We start from the raw sequence: 18,460 nt of genomic DNA on the forward strand, positions 1-18,460 counted from the left end.
AAACAAATAAACAAAAGAGGGAACAGGAAAGGGAAACGGAACGGGAACTCGGAGGACGAGAAGACAAAGAAGAATCTCGGATCCTTCACCAGATCACCAGTGACTTGACTCTGTCCTTGAAGATCACCAGTGACTTGACTCTGTCCTTGAAGATCACCAGTGACTTGACTTGACTCTGGAAGGTCAACGGTGACTAGCCTGGACTCTGGAAGGTCAATGTTGACTAGTCCTGACTCTGGAAGGTCAACGGTGACTAGCCCTTACTCTGGAAGGTCAAAGGTGACTAACCCTGACTCTGGAGGGTCCACGAGCACCTGACTCGACTCTGGAGGGTCCACGAGCACCTGACTCGACTCTGGAGGGTCAACAGGAAATAACCCTGACTCTGGAAGGTCAACGGTGACTAACCCTGACTCTGGATGGTCGACGGTGACTAACCCTGGCTCTGGAAGGTCAACGGTGACTATCCCTGACTCTGGAGGGTCCACGAGCACCTGACTCGACTCTGGAGGGTCAACCGGAAACTGACTCAACTCTGTAAATTCAACGGGCACCTGACTTGACTCTGGAAGGTCAACAGGAACTAGCCCTGACTCTGGAAGGTCAACGGTGACTAACCCTGACTCTGGAAGGTCAACGGTGACTAACCCTGACTCTGGAGGGTCCATGAGCACTTGACTCGACTCTGGCGGGTCCACGAGCACCTGACTCGACTTTGGAGGGTCAACCGGAACCTGATTCAACTCTGGAAAGTCAACTGGAACGTGACTCGACTCTGGATGGTCAACAGGAACCTGACTCAACTCTGGAGGGTCAACGGGAACCTGACTCAACTCTGGAGGGTCAACGTGAATATGACTCGACTCTGGAAGGTCAACCATGCCATTCTGCGCAGTGGCTCTGGGCTGGCGGCCATCTTGTGCTGTGGCGCTGGGCTGGCGTCCATCTTGCCTCGTGGCATTGGGTTGGCGGCCATCTTGCCTCGTGGCACTGGGCTGGCGGCCATCTTGTGCAGTGGTGCTGGGCTGGCGTCCATCTTGTGCAGTATCGCTGGACCTGCGGCCATCCTGGGCAGCGGTGATGGGCCGGCGGCCATTCTGCGCAACGGCGCTTGGGCTGGCGGCCATCTTGTGCAGCGGCGCTGGGCTGGCGGCCATCTTGTGCAGCGGCGCTGGCTCGGCAGACTTGCGCCTCCTCTCTCCTCTCCATCCACAATGGTGAGACTGTGGTTCCCATCCGTTCCTCACGAACCCAGGGTAGACGGGGAACCATAGTGGAGAGTGATGCCGGACCTCCTCTCGACCACTCACTCCTGTGCGACCTCCCCTGGTCCCACGAAACACGACCAGGCGGGTACCCTCAAAACCATTTCTTTTATCCCACTCGGCGGCTGGGGAGGAAGCATCAAAGAACATACTGCTGGATCTATGGGGATGGAGTCCTTCTGTGACGATCGTGTTCAGAGAGACACAGGAGAGAGTTAGATCCAATTGTAGATATTCTTTATTCAAGGGTAATCCAAATCGTGATTGAAACAAGCCGAGGTCAAAACCAAAACAGCAGTCCAAAACAAACAAACAAATAAACAAAAGAGGTAACAGTAAAGGGAAACGGAACGGGAACTCGGAGGACGAGAAGACAAAGAAGAATCTTGGAGGATGAGAAGACTGTAAACACGAAAGGTAAGGACTCCATACAAACAACAGGAAAAGTTATTTATAGGGAGGCTAATGACAATAAAGTGACTGCACCTGGTGCAATTAACAGGAGTGCAATTACTGTAATGACAGGACAAGACTAGAGGAATTCTAGTGCCTACAGTGAAGTGCCTACGGGGAAGTGAGCCCACTAGTGGACACCCAGGGAAACACAGACTAGACAGCGTGACAATTACAAGGCACTGTAATTTACTCATTAATATGTCAATATTCCATTCTTCATGTCAATTATAGTGATATCTCTTACTGTGAATTACCGCAAATCAAACAGTGGTTTGTCCAGCAAACGGCCGTAAGATTAACTTGTCAACTGTCAATAAAGTTATCACTTCTTATAATTCAAGGAAAAATACTTTCTGGCCATTAAAACATTCTCCTATCCTTATGAAATTTCGGTTACTGAAAAGTAACGAGCTTGTAGCTAAGATCAGACATTTCATTGACTCGTGAGGTGTGCGTTTTAGACAGAAGCAATCATGAATATATATTGGTTTTTAATAATTGAATTAATAATACATCAAACTACGATTCACACAAAGTAAATATGCGTACGACAATACAGACAGTAAACTTTGTACAAGAAATAATGGAATCCAAATGAGGGAGAGAGAGAGAGAGAATTAGTGAGAGAGGATGAGAGAGAGAGAATTAGGATGAGAGAGAGAGGTGAGAGAAAAGGCGCGATCACAGAATAATCGCTCAGTTATGGTAAACTCACAGACAGTAACCTTTTGAATGACAACAAGGAATCAGATCGACAACTTTTAAGCAGCATTTAAATCCCCATAGAAAATAAATACTTGCATGGGGTCTCTTTGTGACTCGCCAGACCAGCGTGCGTGTGTGCGTGGTCCTTTGTAGCTAGGCGTGTTCTTTCGTGTCTTCTGGGACTGCTGTGGACTCGCGCGATATTTGAAAGGTCCAACGAACGTGAAGTCAGAGTTCGTCTTCCTCGTGTAGAGAGGAACTTAGTACAGAAAACAAAAGAAAACGGAGATGAAAGCTCCCTTAAGGAGCCATGAGAACGGTCTGTTCTCTCAGCCGCCATGCTGAGATCAGAGACGATAGAAGAGAGGAACCAGAGGACAAGAGAAGAGGACCAAAAAAGAGAGGAACTTCTTGGTTTCAGTTCTTATGGCGTGACTGGTTCACGCCTCTGTTTGCGCGAACAACCAATGACCGTCCGCGAACTAAAGCGGGAAAAACGTTCCTTTGTCTCTGAGGAAACACCCACTCTGATAAGTTATGGCTTATCAGAATTCAGACATTATATTCTAGCAAGTCGGTAATTCCAGATTAATATATTTTACAAACCTTTCCTATAGGTGGATAATTCAGTCACAACATGACGATTACACAGATACCAAAAATGACATATATAACTGATAGAGACACAAAATTCATATGCAGAATAATACACATTTAAAGTTTGATTAACACACAATAAAATTGCAGATACTCCAATTTGATATGGGAATACATCTAATGCACAAAAAGGCAATACAGTCAATATATTTAGAATATATTTTAAATAAAAGGGTACTATTTGCTTTTCTACCAAGACTTTCCATGAGCTGGCTTTTTCCTGTCATGTTTGTTAGGTCATAAAGTTTTATGACAACTCATGATTCTATTTGAGAACATTCATTCCAAAAACATTTCCAATTTACAAGTCCGCAATTTATAATCCTCGCATAACAGGATTAACCGTTTCATGCAACACACAAACCTATCAAAATACATCTTAGTATTACAATGACGAAGGTAAAGAACGTTAAGAAAGGTTTGTTTGTGTGTGTGTGCTTATGTGTGTGTGTTGTGGAATGTGTTTCGTTTCTCCTTTGAGGCTGCTCACGTGGGTATCTCTGGATTCTCTCGAAGGCGTAATAAATGTCACCCCCCATAGGAGGTTGCCTACATCGCTACGCCCAAATGGTGAATTATGTTGGAAGATGTTGTAGAACGAAGGTCCTTGTTTACTCACGTTCTGGTCTTTGAGTGCAGAATGTGTTAGAGAGTCCGGATTAATACCATCCGCTCATTAGTGTTACATTCCCCCTTTCCGTCGGATGAAGTCCTTGAGTGGACATCATCGGACGGCAATCATCACTATGGGCAGATGACAGGTGAATCATGATGGTCGTGTAGCAGGTGGATCATGATGGCAGGTAGTTCCTGGGGCTGAGGATTCAGCTTGATGAGGTTCGGTGTTGTCTTTGACTTGGCACCCCCTTTCCGGGGATTCCATCGGAGACCTCCAGCCACGGCTGTCGTGAGTTTGGCTGTAGAGGTCCGCATCTCGTTGAGTCTCCTGTATAGGATGAAGGTCACGCCAAGGATCAGGGTGTGACAAATGACAGTGGAGATGCACCGTGCAGTGTCGGCAGCAGTCCAGGCTCGGACCGCAGTTGATGGGTTCAGAACGGGCTGTCGAGACAGTGCTTGGAGGGCTGTGTCCACGGGAGTAATGTCAATGTGTCGTGTGGCACCTTTCGTTACTTGAATCCACATGCTCTGGTCAAGCAGGTTGACACAGTTGGCGGTGTCATGCTGGTCGTAGGTCAGTGTAGCTGTACACACAGGAGTATTGACGAGCCATCTGTCACCTACAATCTGTGCTTACGTTTCTGTGACTTGTGTACAAGGCTTGGCTTCGGCAGGGCAGTGTGTGTCGCTGACCAGGGGTTGCAACCCGCAGATTCCTTCAGCGTTGTCTCTGAGGAAGGATTTGCTAAGGCAGAGATAATGAATGTCTTTGGTCAAAGTACACATGTGCAGGTTTGGGGCCAGGTACAGCTGTGTGTCACTGTCGTGGTAGGCCACCACATCTGGAATGTGTGTCTTGGTGTGGGTGTTGCTTTTCCACAACCTGACATTGACAATGTATTTAAGGGCCCTATTTTAACGATCTGAAACGCAAGTGTCAAAGCGCGAAGCGCAAGTAACTTTGTGGGCGGGTCTCGGCGCTGTTGCTATTTTCCCGGCGGGATAAATGGCTCTTGCGCCCGGCGCAAATCTAAAATGGGTTGGTCTGAAGTAGCTTCATTATTCATAGGTGTGGTTTGGGCGTAACGTGAAATAAACCAATCAGAGCGTCATCCAACATTCCCTTTAAAAACAGGTGCGCAAGTTCCATTATGGAGTCGATTTTTTTTCCTGGTTCTTGATGGACAAACCAATTTGTCAGATGTCCTTATATACATATATGTCTTGCCACTATTGGGCAAACAGGTCTGATCCTTAATTACTACAGTTAGCCTGAATAATTTGTAAGCTAGATTTACGCCTATTTTTCACATCTTCGTGGCACACCACAATGATTTCCGTCACCTCATGTGTTAATCTTTTTTTATTGTAAAAATTTATGATTTGCAAAAATAACTGTTGCATCTGTGTAGATTACATGAGCAAAGTGTATGCGCGTTGTGCACGCTATACATTATGGTCAAGCATGCGCCCTTAAAATAGCATAATGAACAACGCGCAATGCGCCACTGACTTTAGACTAGGTTTTTTCTGGTCAGTGGCACAATTGTTTAATGGAACAGCAAAATAGCACCAGGGATTGTTTGCGCCGGAACACGCCTCCTTTTTTGCGCTGAACCGCCTAGGGAGCGCAAGTTCATTCACTAGTTTAGCGACGTGCTTCTGTGTAGGGAAAAGTGCGCTTTGCGCGGGTGCAAAATAGGAATGACACATGCGTCGGTGTACAAAGTCAATTGCGCTGGGTGCAAGATAGGGCCCTTAGTCTGTAGACTTGGCTTGACTCGCTGATGGGTTGGTTCAGGAGCACATCCACTTCCCTCTGTTTGGGATTGACGTGCAGTAGGATGGCGCTATCCAGAGAGTTTGCCAGGTGTATTTGTAGCAGGTCAGCTGGCGTGGTGATGGCGTAAGCCAGCACAGTTAGCACAAGGCTTAAGAGTATCATGTATGGTGGGGTTTTACCCCGTGGTTAGGCTGTCATTGGAGGAGCTAACCTCCCACAGCATGTCTGTCGTTAACGCTGTAACCAGCTGAGTCTGGGTAAAGTCATTCTGGAAGACAGTAAACAGCGGTTTCATGGAGTTTATGGTCTGGTTCGCTGCATCGACACTGGACCTACCAATGTTAACGAGTTCTGGCAGCAGCGGTGGCTCTGAGCAAAGCTGCCGGGAACTGTTTGGAGCGGTGGTGGTGTCCACCTAACTCCATTTGTGTAACAGTCACTTTCTCATGTTGGCTAAAATTGTGTTGGACATCGGCCTCAGTGTGAGTGAGGGAGTCCTCTCTCCATCGGACACCTGTCCAGCTGTATTGGGTTACTGTGCTAGGGTAGTGTGCCCTGTCGTCGGTGATCAGGAGTCTCAGTGGTTCTCTCGGTGGCAGCTGTCCTCTGGTTGGCTGACAGCACAGCATGGCGAACCACAGCAGCATCCTGGTATAGATAACAGGGAGAGAGAGAGAGAGAAAGGGAAGAAAGAAACAAGCGAGGGTTGTCTTTGGTTGGACAGGGCAGTCTCTTTGCTTCGTGAGCAGCGACTGGGTTTAGCTCGCCCTGGCCCATGTTTTGCCACATCTTGCTGCTGGCATGGCGCTTGCTTCAGTGTCTCGTCAGTGTATATTTATATATATATATATATATATTGGCATTTTCCCCCTTTTGCTCCGTGGCATTACAAGCCCTGGCATTGTGATGTCAGATGGTGCACAACCAACAATATAGTTCTGTGCACGCAGCATGTGCTTTGTATCATGCAGTGGTCTGGGGCATTGGTTGTCAGTGACTGTAGACAGGGTGCCAGGGTGGATGGAGGGGTCTGAGAGGTGGTTAAGCAAAGTCATTATGGAGGTGTCAGAAGCCCGCATGTCCGCTATGTTGGTCTTTGTAGACAGCGGAGCCAGCGTAAGCGGTTCTGAGGTAGGCAGTTTAGCTAGTAAAGTTCTTATACTGTGTGTAATCACTTTAACCTTGAAAGTGGGTGGGTGGGTTGGGAGTGAACACAGCCTGTTGTTTAGTGTGCCAGTTTTGGCGAGGGTGTCAGTTTGAGCTTTTAAGTCCTTGTCTAGACCTGGTAGCTTCGAGTGTCCTTTTTCCTTCTTCCAGTACACAGTCACATTGTGTGTTTTTGTGATGTTATCACAATGCTGGAACAGGTGTTGGTGTCTGACTGGCTTGTTGTTTGCAGTTTTGAAACCATCCTGTTTACAGCACGGAAGATGGCACACGAAACTGAGTCTAGCATAGTAAGAGTCTGTACAGGCTTTGTTCAAACAGATGTTGAATTCAGCTGGTGAGTTGGCGTAGTCGAAAGGACACCTGTTGAAGGTGAACTGTCGGTTGCCAAATGTGAATGCCAGCTTGTGTTGGTTTTCCGGGTGCACCGGAATGGTCCAGAATCCAGAGGCCACATCAAGTGTAGAGAAGATTGTGGCTCCTCTGGTTCGGGGCATTTCTTGTTCCAGCTGGGTCTTGTGCCATCGTGACAGCGGCACCTGTTGATTCAGTTTCCTGTAGTCAATGGTGGGTCGCCACTCGCAGTTAGGTTTGAGGACGGGCCAGATGGGGGCTGAGTAGGTGCTGTTGCATGGACGGACGTATGACACCTTTCTCAAGCATAGATTCCATGATCTCCTGTACTGTTTCGTGTGAGGCGATGGGAATCTTGTACTGTTTGACTAAAGTAGGAGGAGCATCAGGGTGCGCAGGGATGCGCACCGTGTGTAGGTTGGTAGGAACACAGTCTAAAGAGTCTTTGGCACAGGATTCTTTGAGCTTATAAAGAACTTGTCTGAGTCTTTGGCGATCTGTATCGCTCTGAAGTGCATGAGCGTCTTGTAGAATTTGCTGCACTTGAGATTGAAAACCTGTGTAAGGCTCCTCCTTCGGTGTGTCATCAGTCAGTTTGGTATTGAGAGGTGTAGCAGCTTCATCAGTCTCACTGACATTCTGGTGGGAGACGTTGTATACTGCGAGGTGTTGGTCCTCTGTCAGATCCATTCTGCACACCTGGTCTTTGGTCACCGACATGACAGATGTGATGGCGACAGATTTGAAGGGTGCAGTGAACAATGTGTTGTTTATACTCCCTTCGGGTATCAGTGCAGGTGGAATGGGCCCAATGACAGGTAGTACAAGTTCAAAGTCATTAAAGTCATGGCTCACTAGTCATCCCAGCCAGTGTTGATGTCAGTTGCCGTGCAGTTATTGCAAGGGATGTAGACTACACGAGATGACACTTCAGTGAGGGGTGTGGCTTCAAGTGTGAGTCAGAGTTCCACACATCCAGGTGAGGGTTGGAAGAAACCCAGCGTGTGGTTTAAGGTTTGACAGCATAACATGTTGAGCCGAACAGCGACCCCTTTGGTGTAAGCTTGTACCACCGTACCCTGTTCGTTGACTAAGGTGCAGAGGAGTGAACTTGAGCTTTGGTCTGCTGTTGGGGCATGGTGTACCCATGGCTGGCTGCTGGGGTTCCCGTGAGCTCTGTGACCTGGCAGTGAAAAGTGCGCTTTGCGCGGGTGCAAAATAGGAATGACATATGCGTCGGTGTACAAAGTCAATTGCGCTGGGTGCAAGATAGGGCCCTTAGTCTGTAGACTTGGCTTGACTCGCTGATGGGTTGGTTCAGGAGCACATCCACTTCCCTCTGTTTGGGATTGACGTGCAGTAGGAAACCGGATGTCATTCTGGCTGTACGACTGTTCATTCAGTTCACAAGTTTGAAGTGTAAGAGTTCGATCTTGTCTCTTAGCTTCAAATTGGAGTCTTTTGAAAAGGTGAGATGAGATCACCGTAAGGTCTGATCCTGTGTCGATCAGGTCTTCCATGCTAACTACTTTTTGGCCAACCCCCTTTTCGACAAGGCTGCCCAGGAATGTTTACATCGGGGCAGGTGTGACGATCGATGGGTGGTTAGGACCAGTCTTTTGTAGCTCGCTGCGAAGGCAGTTAGTCAAAGCTGCATTTTCTGGTACCTTGGGTTTGTGGTACCTGGTGTGAGGACCTGTGCTGTCTCGTTCAGGGTGTACAGCTGTCAGCTGTGTAGCTTGTGTGATGCTGTCACCTTGTGATGTGACAGTTAGCTCTGTGGTCTGTGGATGAAGAGCAGTGTTCTGGGTGCTTGGCTCATACAGGTGTTTAATTCTTATGCTTAGACATAAGATGTTTGGTTTGTCTTTCTTGTCTTCTTTGCGAGTTTTCATGTAAAGAAGCTCTTTCAGCACCTTCAGGATCTCTGCTGTCTCAGACGTGGCTGCCCTGTGTTTTTCTGATGTGGGCTCAGGATTGAGCTTACCAGTGTCATGTCGAGAGTGGTTCCACTGCCGGCTGTTGGGGCTTTGTGTCCTGGACGGTGGGGATCAGCTCTTTTTGGATCGCCGGTCCCAGAATCTTTCAGAGCGCTCGCTCTGGTGCTTTGGACGAGCACCACCATGATTGTGTTGCCCTCTGCTGGCTTGGAACGGTATTGACTCTCTGTAAAAAGGTCTGTGACTGTGGTGTTGTGGGGCGCCCTCTAGGGTTAACTCCAAGCAGTGCTCAGAGACAGAGATTGTGGGGTTTTTCACAGTCTTTTCAGAAATAGTCTTTTTCTTGGTGTAAGCTTTGTGGGCTAAGTTCCGTAACTCTTGTGTAGTCATGTTACGCAGACACGCTGGGACTCTGAGATGAAAACTCCAACTGGCATGTAGGTTTTTGAGGAACAGAGTTTTTAAGTCAACATCCTGTTCCATACCTGGTTCGTTGCATGCTCCGAAGTAGGCTTTTCGTAGCTGACTATAGAAAGTCTGTGGGTTTTCAAGTCGGCCCTGTTTGAGGTCCCAAGCAATAAGGAGCCCATGGTCTGAGTCTGGATCAGAGAATTCAAGAATCAAAGTTTTTAGCAGTTGCTGGTAGTCCGCTCTGACAGTCTCTGGTTGACAATCCAGAAAACTGCACATCACGGCTGGACGTGATTTTTAACAGGTACAATGTGTTCACAGCTGTCACGTTGGTGACAATGTCGTTGAAAGTCAATGTCTTGTAAATAAGCGTGAACGTCATGTCCTCCTGCAGGATCTGGATTGAACGTAGGGATGCTTCTGGCTAGCTTGTCAAGTTCTTGGTGAGCCGTGCAGGGTTTAGTGGCATGCGTTCTCTGGAAGGGCTCTCCCCCCTCCGTTGTTGACAGGTGTTCTTGTAAGCTGGCTGGTGATTTCTTGAGCCGTGGGCTTACACCCCCTTTTTCAGCTCTGGGTTCTTGGCTGAAAGGGTTGGAGTGGCTCTGTAATCTGTCAGAATGTTTCAGTTCTGTGTGAACAGTGTCAAGTTCATCTTGGAGCTCGTCTCTCTGCAGAGAAAGCTCGTTGATTTTATCTCGGGCCGCTTGCAAGTGTTTTTCGCAGGCCCAGGTTTTAGAGGCTCTTTCTTTCAGTTCAGTCTCTGCTCCTTTTAGGAGTTTTTGAGAGGAGTTCTTTTCTGGCTTCTCTCTCCAGCTGTTCTCTTTGATCTGTGTCGAGGCGAAGATCTTGCAGGGCATTGTGAAGTCTTTCTGTAGCTCTGAATCTGTGTCGTCCTCTTTCTCGTGCTGGTTCTGGGTCTCGAGGAGGAGCTGATCAAGGCGACTCTGGGTTCGGGCCTGGTCCTTCCAGGCCTCCTCTGCTTGAAGCTTAAGCGTTGCTGCTTGCTGTTCAACGTCGATGTTAGTCCGTTCGCTGAGCTGTGACTGGGCGACGAGAATGTGAACTAGGCTTCCGAGGATCCTGGCTAGTTCTTTGTAGTAGTCACTTTGGGTTGGATTTGTGCCATCAGTTCATCTAGCTTGGTGTCTAGTTACTCTTGGTGCTTCAGATTACTGCCGTCCTTGAGCAGGAAGGGGGTCGTCACTGCTTTCACCATGTTGAGAGGTGGCCCCTGTGTACTGCTGGACTGGATGACTGGAACATCCTGGCTCACTGTAGGTGAGAGAAACACAGCACACACACAAAAAGACCAATGCAAGTTCGTTCTAAGGTTAACGAGCTATGTTCATACGGGCTGTGCCGTTTATGAGAATTTTGGGGCTAACTGATGCAAACAGTCAGACAGTTCAGTAGCCAATTAACTTGGGTCAACGAAGGACCTGAAATGGAGATTTGACAGGCAGTAGCCTAGCGGGTCGCGTGATGACACCGACTGCTGGTTGTTGCTCTACTATTTAGCTTATTTGGTGGCTCTCACAGGTTACTGTCTCTATGTGAAATTAAAGAAACAAATCACAACAGAACAGAGGATAGAAAAAGATCAAAGTGAAAGACAACACTTGAAATGAAATAAAAACAATAGTAACACGATGTGTTAGTGAGAATAAGGAGGCCTAAGCCTACTGCTAGATTTTAAGATAGGGCCAACAGGTGAGTGGGGCTATCTGGGTAGGAAACCTAGAAAGATGGTGTGGCTTAAAGAAGCAAATGGGTCAAACACTTAAAATATATCTGGGGGAATATCTAATATTCTGTGGCTTATAATAAGTGGATGGGTTTTATCACATTTGGTTCACCTGGGTGAATTTAAGCCATTCAGGTGGAAACCAGTGGCTTGGTCAACCTCTCCGGCACTCCCCAAATACTCAACCGCAGTGTCCCCGGCCCTCCATTACTCTGGCGTTCCGCCCTCTCAAACTGCTTGTGACTTTTAACACAACCTGGCAACACCAAGATGTCAACCGCAAGACAGCACTGCAAAATTGGGCTGTTCCCTAGAACCCTCTCTTAAAAGAGAGTGGCCCCTCTTTAGGCCTCGGTTTAAGTACTGGTCCCAGAAATATATTCATTTTTGAATATAACTGTGGTTCACCACGAATTCAATAACGATATGTAATAAGGCCTTTTAACTGAAACAGGGGAACATCGCTGTGTCCAGAAGAGATTTCTTTGTCTTTTTAATGGGCGGTTTATTAATATTAAAATGTTCTCAATGCAGAGAGATCTTGGTCTTCTATTACAGGGCTTTAATATTAAACTGCGGTGTACTTTCAGCAAAATAACAGTGACTATACTGTTAGGTTTTTTCTAGAAACGTAACGTGCTGACTGATCAGCTTCTTGCCTCAGTCAGTTAGGAGTGAGTTCGCGTCTTGCGACTTATCTCACAAGTACATAATTTCATATAGCGTGCGTGCAGAAATTATTAATAACCATATAAACAGATTGAATCTGGATTGCTCACAAAACGAAGTTTGAAATGCCCGCGTTATCTCCACCAAATAATATGTAGCTGCACTGGGTTGTACATTATAATTAACTCAAATGATATATAGGGAATTTTAATAATTAATCAGGAATATGATTAATATATATATATATATATATATATCTCATATGACAGTTACATTAAAATTATTGAAGATGAAAAATAGGTCAATTGTATATATCAATAACTCATTACAAGGCACTGTAATTTACTCATTAATATGTCAATATTCCATTCTTCATATCAATTAAAGTGATATCTCTTACTGTGAATTACCGCAAATCAAACAGTGGTTTGTCCAGCAAACGGCCGTAAGATTAACTTATCAACTGTTAATACAGTTATCACTTCTTATAATTCAAGGAAAAATAGTTTCTGGCCATGAAAACATTCTCCTATCCTAATGAAATTTCGGTTACTGAAAAGTAACAAGCTTGTAGCTAAGATCAGACATTTCATTGACTCGTGATGTGAGCATTTTAGACAGAAGCAATCATGAATATATATTGGATTTTAATAATTGAACTAATAATACATCAAACTACGACTCACACAGAGTAAATATGCGTACGACAATACAGACAGTAAACTTTGTACAAGACATAACGGAATCCAAATGAGAGAGAGAGAAAGAATTAGGATGAGAGAGATGTGAGAGAATAGGCGCAATCACAGAATAATCGCTCAGTTATGGTAAACTCACAGACAGTAACCTTTTGAATGACAACAAGGAATCAGATCGACAACTTTTAAGCAGCATTTAAATCTCCATAGAAAATAAATACTTGCATGGGGTCTCTTTGTGACTCGCCAGACCAGCGTGCGTGTGTGCGTGGTCCTTTGTAGCTAGGCGTGTTCTTTCATGTCTTCCGGGGCTGCTGCAGACTCGATATTTGAAAGGTCCAACGAACGTAAAGTCAGAGTTCGGCTTCCTCGTGTAGAGAGGAACTTAGTACAGAAAACAAAAGAAAACGGAGATGAAAGCTTCCTTAAGGAGCCACGAGAACGGTCTGTTCTCTCAGCCGCCGTGCTGAGATCAGAGATGATAGAAGAGTGGAACCAGAAGACAAGAGAAGAGGACCAAAAAAGAGAGGAACTTCTTGGATTCAGTTCTTATTGCTTGACTGGTTCACGCCTCTGTTTGCACGAACAACCAATGACCATCCGCGAACTAAAGCGGGAAAAACGTTCCTTTGTCTCTGAGGAAACACCCACTCTGATAAGTTATGGCTTATCAGAATTCAGCCATTAAATTCTAGCAAGTCGGTAATTCCAGATTAATATATTTTACAAACCTTTCCTATAGGTGGATAATTCAGTCACAACATGACGATTACACAGATACCAAAAATGACTTATATAACTGATAGAGACACGAAGTTACATTCATATGAAGAAATACACACATTTAAAGTTTGATTAACACACAATAAAATTGCATATACTCCAATTTGTTATGGCAATACATCTAATGCACAAAAAGGCAAAACAGTCAATATATTTAGAATATATTTTAAATAAAAGGGTACTATTTGCTTTTCTACCAAGACTTCCCATGAGCTGGCTTTTTCCTGTCCTGTTTGTTAGGTCATAAAGTTTTATGACCTGGTCAGGGGTAGGATTACAACTCATGATTCTATTTGAGAACATTCATTCCAAAAACATTTCCAATTTACAAGTTCGCAATTTATAATCCTCGCATAACAGGATTAACCGTTTTATGCAACACACAAACCTATCAAAATACATCTTAGTAATACAATGACGAAGGTAAAGAACGTTAAGAAAGGTTTGTGTGTCTGTGTGTGCTTATTTGTGTGTGTTGTGGAATGTGTTTCGTTTCTCCTTTGAGGCTGCTCAGTTGGTTATCTCTGGATTCTCTCGAAGGCGTAATAAATGTCACCCCCCCATAGGAGGTTGCCGACATCGCAACGCCCAAATGTTGAATTATGTTGGAAGATGTTGTAGAACGAAGGTCCTTTTTTACTCACGTTCTGGTCTTTGAGTGCAGAATGTGTTAGAGAGTCAGGATTCATTAATATGGAACAGATGGCTGAAATACCATCCGCTCATTAGTGTTACAAGCCCCTGGAACACATTCAAGCACACTGGCAATCTGGGACTCGATCAAACCCTTAACTACTTGAAAAATAAATGTAAAAATCAGTATTCTTCACTAATCAAATAAGCCAGTTTGTGATCATCTTATTTCTCAGTGTCAGAAAATTAATGGTGATGTTTATGATGATTCTTAATATTAATAATGATGTTTATAAAAGCAATTAAATAAAGCACTTCTTGTGTTTATTAAAACGTCTTTCTCAAGTTTATATATTATATTATTTTATTATATTATATATTTTTACCATAGGTGGATGTGATAACTTCATCTGTGTGAGCAGTGTGGAGAGGTAAAACCATAAAATGTATTCTTTAAATGCACTTAATCATCCACCTAATGCAAGATAAATGTAAGATAAATATAAAAAGCCTTCAAAAATCAAGTGTAACGTGGAGACAGAGATGTCCGGATCCATGTGCAGTCATTTATTAAAGAGAATGGTCAGACAGGCAGTAATCAGAGCACAGCGTCAAGGATGTCAGGAATATCCAGAATCAGTAACAGTAACAAGCAGAGGTCGGGGCAGGCAACAGAGAATCAGAGTCGGTATAAACAATCCAAGATCTGACACAGAAGGAATAAACCCAGGGAACCCGTTCAGAAATGCTAGACAGGCTAAACAAGATTTCGCAATCATTGAGAGTCCAAACATAGTATATATAGAGGAGTGGTAATGGGGAACACCTTTGGTAATTAGCCCTAGGCACGGGATTATGGTAAATGGAGTAGGGAATGAAAATGAACACCAAATACAAGAGTGGAGTTCCCTCTACTGGAGTTCATGGGCACTCCAGCTGATGATCGTGACACTAAGTCCCAGTTATTTAGATTTTTGTACTTTTTTCTCTAACCTAGGCCCATCGAGAGAACACTGTGAAGGAAAAAAATATTATTAACATTGAGATTTTGAGTAAAACTTTTGAATAGGGAACCCTTATTCAACATTTACTTTGACTTTTCACTCAATAAATTCATAATTTTCTGCTTATTAATCATCATAAGGTAGTTGTTAAGGATTAGGATTAGGGATGTAGAATAAGGTCATGTAGAACAACGCATTAATATGTGCTTAATTAGTACTAATAAATGGCTAATATTCTAGTAATATTTATGCTAATAAGCAACTAGTTTCAAGACCCTAAAATGAAGTGTTACTAGATTTTGTAAATTAAAGAGGTCAGTGCACTTTAGGAGCACTCTTCAGCCTATAAATATCTCCACAGTGATTCATTTTAAAAATGGCAGAGATAAATGTGGTGGTCATTATGGACTGTAAATGTCATGAATCCTGTCCATGGACTTCTGTTCTATCACCAGCAGAGGTCTCCCTTCCATTACATTGACTCTCGCACTACACAAACTGTTACAGTTCATACCAGACTACAGTTCCCATCATCCATTGCACTGATTACACACACACACAGCTGAAGGCACTGATTACACACACACAGCAGAATCCAATCAGACATGCTACATAAGCAACGGACTTCCTCTTTTTCACTGCAGAGTATTATAAGCACAGATCACTACTCTAGTTGTTAGTTACTTTAAGGCGGGCAAACACTGTGCGATTTCTGTGCGATTTCGGCAAGGTGGCAAAGACACGCAGGTGGCTCGGAAGACGTGGCCTATATGGTTTATCCATTTTGCAATGCGAACTGGAGGTAAGCAGGCGTTTTCTTCCCTCTTTATTTTTCTTTGCTATAACTCCACAAGTTTTCCCTCCATCACTTCAGTCCACACTACACGCCGTGTCACCATGGTTTTTTGTTTATGGTTTCGCGCATGCGCAGTGAGGGAAACGCGGAAAATCGGTTCGTAGCCCTGCTTCAATAGTGCGATACCTCACGAGAGGCGACCAAAATTTCTGATTTCTGAAATTTTGCCTTTACCTGTTGAATACTGTTCGCCGATCGAAGATCCACGATTGTCCTAGAATACTCTTTGTCTTGTCTCTTCTATATCTGTGTGCTGTGTATCGACACATGCTTGTTTATGACCATGTCCATGAACAAAGTTCTGTAGATGGATCCATACGTCTCATGTTCTGATCATTCCGTAACGGAATACTCGGCCACACAAGGATCGAGCATCTTTTCAAGTGGACACTGGCCAGGTATGGACATTGCAAGACTGTTATTAGCCCTCAAACAGGGCACACGATTGCTCAATGACTATATTCAAGAGTATCTGAACTTTGCTTATTTTTCTGATCTGCCAGACTGTGTGCTCATAGACTTCTTTTGTGAGGGCACTAATCAGCCACTCAAATAACTTTCAATCCGTTTCATCCACTTTTAAGGACCCCACTAATCTTGATCATCCAGAGTCTCTTCACATCACGGCTGATCATCCAGAATCACGTCACTTCACGGCTGATCTCCCAGAGTCATGTCACATCACGGCTGATCATCCAAAGTCATGTCATGTCACGGCTGATCATCCAGAGTCACGTTACGGCTGATCATCCAGAGTCACGACACTGTGCACTGATTACACACACACAGCTGAATCCAATCAGACATGCTACATAAAAAATGGACTTCTTCTTTCTCACCGCCGAGTATTGTAAGCACATATAACAACTCTAGCTGTTAGTTACTTTACGGAGCCTGTCTTAGTTTCCATAGTCTTAGTCTGACCTTGCCTGTTTTGGGTTGTGTTTTGCCCCTGCCTGGATTATTGCTGTGTAACTGTATTAGCTCTCTTTGCCTTAACCTGTTGGATTCCTTTACCTGTTGGATTCTTCCATTAAAGAAACAATTAAGTAAAGGGTTTGACAGTCTATTCTGTTAAAACGTAGTTGGTTGGATTCTGGTCTTTCTGGTTTCCTTCAAATACGAATTTGCACATGTGTGTGTGTGTGTGTGTTTACAGGATTGGCTATAGTTTTGAAGGTTAAGTGTTTTTTTTTTTTTGTTTTTTTTTAAAGTCAGAAATAGACTTCTGAAGATATTTGAAGTGGCCTTCAATATTTGAAAAGCTCATAAATTAGCCAAATTGTGTTCTGCTTTGAGTCTTTTGATATCAGCAGGTTTCTGTCAGGGTTAAAGGTCTGATAAAAATTCTGTTTACTCGCCCTCATGTCTTTCCAAATCCATAAAACTTCATATTTGGAACACAAATTATGGCCTTTTAATCTATGCAACAAAAAGTTTTAAAAACTACAAAAACACATTTTAAAAGTAATCCATATGAATGGAGCTGTTTAATCCAGGTCTTCTGTCGAGACACTGTAATTTCATATGATGAATAGATTTAATTTAGGCTTCATTCACATCTTTCTTTGATTTACAGAAATTAAATAAGGGTGAGCATGATAAAATTTTTAGTTTTTGGGTGGATTATCCCTTTAGGGTTTGGGCTTTAGCAAAAATAGTCACTTCTTTATGAAAACCATTGCAAATACGAGATCCCCTTACTAATATAGTGTGTATATGTGTGTGTGTAAGTAGGAACCAAATGAGTAAAGATCAATCTATCCTGACACATGGGTATGGGCTCCAATTAACAACCTGAAGCCAAAAGCTGAGAGCACATTACCATTTCTGTAGTTCATGTCGTAATGCCACCAACAAACACTCATACACACTCATATCTCCTATAGTCTTCATAAAAACCACACATAGACTTTAACATTATTAAAAAAATTAAAAAATGCCAATTTCCCCAGCAACCACACAGACACACATTTCTCACTGTGCATTTGGCTTGATGAGTGAGTGATCAAATTATGTGATAATGACATCCTGCACTTCTCCTTTATAATGATACTTTTCCTCTGTCTCACAGGACAGATTCATTTTGCAGATACCAATTCTACACTCCATTTGTACTAGAAATCCTAATTTTAATTATATCATTCAGTCTAGATGAGATGTATTTTTCCTTTTTTTTATTATAAGCTTTTTAGCTAAGACTTGATGTCACTGCAAAACATTGGCATTATGCGCCTTCCTTCACTACAATCTGACTCATCTCATCCTAGAAACATGTTAAAACAGAGAATGGTTAAACTTCCTCATGGCATTCCAATTCTTCTTCAGGTACGACTCCAAAATGGATCTGTGGAGAGGTGAGGTGGCATCCCTCAGCAGCCCCCGCAGCAGTGTGTGAGGTGGGGATGGATGGGTTCATGGGGAATTTGATGAAGCAGTCTGTGCCAACATTGTAGAGAGGTACTTTACACATGCTGCATATAGACATGTGTCAGGCAGCAGTTGATGAGTGTTATACAACATTCTGTAATGACCCGGGCAGTCAGTGATAGCAGCCAGGTGCATCATGGGTACTGATTTACTTAGCAAGATGATTGGGTTTTTGCGTTAGCAATGCTATGTGCGTTTATGTTCAAGTTAGTTAGAGGGGGTTTGGTTCATTTATGTAAAAGTGTGTCTGTCACCATCACGGAGAGAGATGTGTAGGGGAGGGA

The sequence above is a fragment of the Carassius carassius genome, chromosome 4, assembly GCF_963082965.1.
Source record: "Carassius carassius chromosome 4, fCarCar2.1, whole genome shotgun sequence".
Lineage (NCBI taxonomy): Eukaryota > Metazoa > Chordata > Actinopteri > Cypriniformes > Cyprinidae > Carassius > Carassius carassius.